Below are 4,953 nucleotides of genomic sequence, written 5' to 3'. Positions count from 1 at the left end.
CTCCTCTGCTTAAAGTTTACAGGCACAGCAAAATTGAATGATCCTTTTGGTATCAAGCCCAAGGCTTTGTGTGTCCAAGTAGAGGCAGGAAGAACTCAGAGCTGTCAGCAAAGGAAGGGGACACTGAGGTGGGGCAGCCGGGGGATGACGACAGCCTGCAGGGACAGAGGGCAGGGCATGGACACCGTAGGACAGCCTGGGCTGCACAGGGCACAGGGATGGGCAGCAGCTGAAAGGCCCTGCCAGAGCCAACTGCTGCAGCACTTGGGCCATGGCTGCTGACCCTGGGCCTGTGGCCAGCAGGGGACAAGTGAGCCTTGCTGTGCTAGGGCCTCATTGCTTCCTTGTCTCTGCTCAGCAGCCTGGCAGGGGCCGCCCCATGGTCCTGCCGTTGGTATTGCACATCCCCAGAGCCCAGTGCCCTGGGAAGAGCCCTGAGCAATGAGGGAGGGACACGATGTGCCTTGCCAGGGGCTGGGGCTCACCCCTTGGCCCTTTGCATCCCTGAAACACATCCAGATTTGCTCAGCTTCTAAACTACATTTCCTTAGCTTGTTGTCACCTCTCATCATTACTTTAAGTGTTAGGCTCTAACTGGAATCTGGGGACAGTTTCACAGTCGTGTCCCTCAGTGGGATCCATTAAAACTTCAAGAAACTTTGGATTTTACTCTGACTTTGAGTTCTTGAGAAATTTTTTGAACACTCTCTCAGGGACTGAGTTTGATGTAAACAACACCAAAGCCCTGAGGGGGTCATAAAACTTTTTGTGCTGTCTGTGCTGCTGAGCTGGGCTGGGCTTCTGGCACAGTGGGAGCTCCAGGCCACCAAGAAAAGCTTCAAAAAGTCAATTCTGCTGTTAAGCAGTTTCTCTCCCAGCCCAGCAGGGCTGAGGGCACTGCTTACAGGCTCTGAGGGGACAGGAGCCAGGCACAGACAGGCTAAAGGCAATCAGGAGTGGGAAGACATTGAGCTGAGACTTCACTTGGGGAAACATCTTCACAGCCCTCAACATGGTGAGTCTGTGGGTGCAAGGCAATGTCCCCTGTGCTCCTGGTGGGACCTCCTGGACCCAGCAGAGCCCACAGCCTGGGGGATGTGTCAGGTGAACTCTCACAGTTCCTCTGAGGGAAAAGACAAAGAGGAGGAGGATGTGCTGGAGAGCAGGGCTACCATGGGCACCGTCAGAGAGACATGGCATGATGGCTCTTGCTACCAGGGACAGCTGCAGGACTGAAGCTGGGGCTGCAGCCAGAGCTGCCCAGGGCTGTCCTGCAGAGCAGCTCCTGCAGCCCTCAGGGCTCTTGGCCAGCCCAGGGCATGTGCCACCTGCCAGGGGCAGCTCTCAGCCTGCCTGGCAGCTGCCCATGCACTGTGGGGAGAAGTTGGAGGAGGAAGGAGCCACCCCCATCAGGACAGATTCCTCCTGCTGTGCAGATGGTGCTGCATGGCCAGGGTTGCTCTCAGCTTTCTCCTCAAGGCAAGGGAAAGGGGCTGTCAGGTGTGTTGGTGTCACTGAGACTCCTGCACTGTCCCACTGGGCATCAGCAGATCTGCCTCACATCTCCATCACAAAGTGCCTCCTCACCCTCCTCTGCCTACAGACAGCAGCAGCAGCACCTTGGCTTGCAGCATCTCAGTTTGTGTGAGCTGCCCTTAAGGCCCTACTGGCAGGGAGATGCCCCTGGGCAGTGCCCTGTACGGGGAGGTGTCTGCAGGGCAAAGCTGAGCCCCCAGGGCTGTGGTGAGTTCTTGGAGCACTGGCAGGGACAAGGCCTGGACAGAGAGAAAAAGCTTGCAATAGGCACAGCTCCAGGCAACAGAAAGCCACATCAGTGCTGGATACCCTGACTCTCCTGGTGCCTAGGACAGAGAGAAGGGTTCAAAGAAACTGTCTGTGAAACTGGACCCTTCAAAGAGTTCTACTTATTTTTCCAGCACCTTTTCAGTGCAGTCACACTGAAATAGAGAGAGGTTTAATGACCGAGTGCCAGCTGTGTGGGACCAACAAGTGTGACTGCCCTGGGAGTGGCAGCACTGTATTCCCTCTGGGCTCCCCATTGTTCAGGCTGAGTTCGATGCTGAAAGAGGATTTCTGCCCCTTCAGTTAAAGAGACAATATTTTAACCACAAAACGCCAAACTAAAAAAAAAAATTAAAAAAAAAAAAAAAAAAAAGAAGTGATATTTCTTCAAATAAAGAGAATAATTTTTGAGTACATTAGTAAGAAAAAAACATAGCATTGACACAAGAAAATTTGTCCCAGTGTATCAATGTCTTCTTTCAACAGTCCAAAATGCCCAGAGTGAAGAAATGTCCAACAGCAGCTCCATCAGCCACTTCCTCCTGCTGCCATTGGCAGACACGCGGCAGCTGCAGCTCCTGCATTTCTGCCTCTTCCTGGGCATCTCCCTGGCTGCCCTCCTGGCGTCATCATCAGTGCCGTAGCCTGCGGCCACCACCTGCACACGCCCATGTTCTTCTTCCTGCTCAACCTGGCCCTCACTGACCTGGGCTGCATCTGCACCACTGTGCCCAAAGCCATGCACAATTCCCTCTGGGACACCAGGAACATCTCCTACTCTGGATGTGCTACTCAGCTCTTTTTCTTTGTGTTTTTCGTTTCAGCAGAGCTTTCTCTCCTGACCATCATGTGCTATGACCGCTACGTGTCCATCTGCAAACCCCTACACTACGGGACCCTCCTGGGCAGCAGAGCTTGTGCCCACATGGCAGCAGCTGCCTGGGCCAGTGCCTTTCTCTATTCACTGTTGCACACAGCCAATACATTTTCCCTGCCCCTGTGCCATGGCAATGCCCTGGGCCAGTTCTTCTGTGAAATCCCACACATCCTCAAGCTCTCCTGCTCCAAATCCTACCTCAGGGAAATTTGGCTTCTTGCTGTTAGTGTCTGTTTAGGATTTGGTTGTTTTGTGTTCATTGTTTTCTCCTATGTGCAGATCTTCAGGGCTGTGCTGAGGATCCCCTCTGAGCAGGGATGGCACAAAGCCTTTTCCACCCGCCTCCCTCATCTGGTTGTGATCTCCCTGTTCCTCAGCACTGCAATGTTTGCCAACCTAAAGCCCCCCTCCATCTACTCCCGATCCCTGGATCTGGCCCTGTCAGTTCTGTATTCTGTGGTTCCTCCAGCCCTGAACCCCCTCATCTACAGCCTGAGGAACCAGGAGCTCAAGGCTGCAGTGTGGTCACTGATGACTGGATGGATGACTGATGACTGAAACTGGATGTTTTCAGGAACATTAAACTGCTTGCCAATCTTAAAAATTACTTGTAATAAAAGTAATATTTGATAGTTCTCATTGGTTAAATTTTGGAGAAACTTTTTCTGTTTGTCTTCTTTAATAATGTCCACAAAGAAAAATCTTTACTTGTGTCATCTCTCATTTTATTTGTCTCCCTCTTTGCTGTGGCTGCAGACTGTCTTAATGAGAGTCTATTATGCTGGTTGGCTTTAAATGAATTAAGGATGTCCCAGCCAAGTTTTGTCCAGAGATGACCCTTTTGTTCCCTTCCCTGGAGCTGCAGCAGCAACGTCTGTGTGCAGAGCTGGGGCAGATCAGTGCTGGCACAGCAGCTGTGCCCAGCAGCAGCAGCACTTGGTGTTGCCAGTGCTGCCCCCGTGCCACTGCCCCGCTGCCCTCCTGCCCCTCGTGTTGCTGCAGGGCCTGAGTGCTCTCAAGGCCAGGCACAGCCCTGGGGGTGGCAGTGCCAGGGCTGCAGCAGGGACAGGCCATGGGCACTGCTGGGGCAGCACTGACGCCTCAGGGCAGGGCCTGGGGGCTCCAGGCTCCTTGGTCAGGCTCTCTCCAGAACACTTGGCCAGGCCAGTGCTGAGCTGACAAAACCCCTGTGAGCAGCCCCAGGCTGGCCATGGGCAGGAACAGCAGAGCAGGGGCTGATCCATCCCCACTGCGCTGGACAGACCAGGGCAGTGTCACAGAGCGTCCTCATGCACCTGCCAACAACATTCCCCCTCTGCAGCCCTGGCCTCTCCCCCAGCTCACACAGGTGCCGCATCCTTGCAGGCACAGACACGGCAGCACTGGCTCAGGAGCCCCTGTTTGCACTGCACAGAGCAGGTGTCAGCACCCCCATGGTGCTGCTGTGGGGAGATGGAGCTGAGTGAGCACAAATGCCATCAGTCCCTAGGGCCAGCAAGGGCTGGGGGACGGCAGGGAAACCACTCAGGTGTGTCATGGCCTCTGCAGTCAGGCAGAAAATTTGTTCCATGAGCTGTGAGTTTCCAGTCCCACTGCAGATATTGTTTCTCAGAGCCACAGCTGCCTTGTAGCCACCCCCACACAGCCCTGAGCATTTCCTTTGATTCACCTTTGCTTTCTTTCTTCTTTCCTGATCCACATTTCTGCCTCTTGCCCATCTGTGTGCCCTCCCCTACAAACAGCCCATCCCGATTTTCCCATTTTTCTCCGGCCCCACTTCCTATTTCAGTTCCTGAGCTGGCACCATGGGAACATCCCTTGGCAAGCAGGATCATCCTACAAGTGCTTCAGGAATTGTCTACAGGCTCCTGCAGTACCTCACGCTGCTCCCTTGCCAGAGGCACTACAGGCCAGGGGGGCACATCTGGGCTGGTGTGTCTGGGTGTGGGGCTCCCTGTTGTGGGCAGTGAGGAGAGGCTGGAGAGCCTCTGCAGGACTGACAGGATGGGCTCTGGGGCTGTGTGGAGAAGCTGAGGGACCTGGGCAGCTGGACCTTGTGAAGAGGAGGCCCAGGGCTCATCCTGCAACTGCTGCAGGGGTGGTTTCAGAGAAATACTGAATCAGCCAGGCTGGAAAAAAACCTAGGAAATCATCAAGTCCAATCTGTGCCTTGACACCACCTTGTTCTGCTGAGCCTTCTCCAGGATAAGTCACCCCAGCTCCCTCAGCCACTCCTTTCATCACTTGTGTTCCAGATCCCTCATCAGCCTTTT

The 4,953-nt window shown here is 54.2% G+C and overlaps 1 pseudogene across 1 annotated transcript; it reads left to right on the top strand.

Moving 5' to 3' along the window:
• Nucleotides 1-932: 932 nt before the first annotated feature.
• Nucleotides 933-3,238, top strand: LOC306815883 (olfactory receptor 14I1-like; annotated as a pseudogene). The gene is made up of 2 exons: nucleotides 933-1,015; nucleotides 2,290-3,238. The product of its transcript is annotated as an olfactory receptor 14I1-like (transcript).
• The last annotated feature ends 1,715 nt before the right edge of the window (nucleotides 3,239-4,953 follow it).

The sequence above is a fragment of the Erithacus rubecula genome (assembly GCF_903797595.1).
Source record: "Erithacus rubecula genome assembly, contig: scaffold_272_arrow_ctg1, whole genome shotgun sequence".
Classification (NCBI taxonomy): domain Eukaryota; kingdom Metazoa; phylum Chordata; class Aves; order Passeriformes; family Muscicapidae; genus Erithacus; species Erithacus rubecula.
The sequence above is the reverse complement of the archived record's forward strand: the minus strand, read 5'-3'. Positions and strand labels throughout refer to the sequence as shown.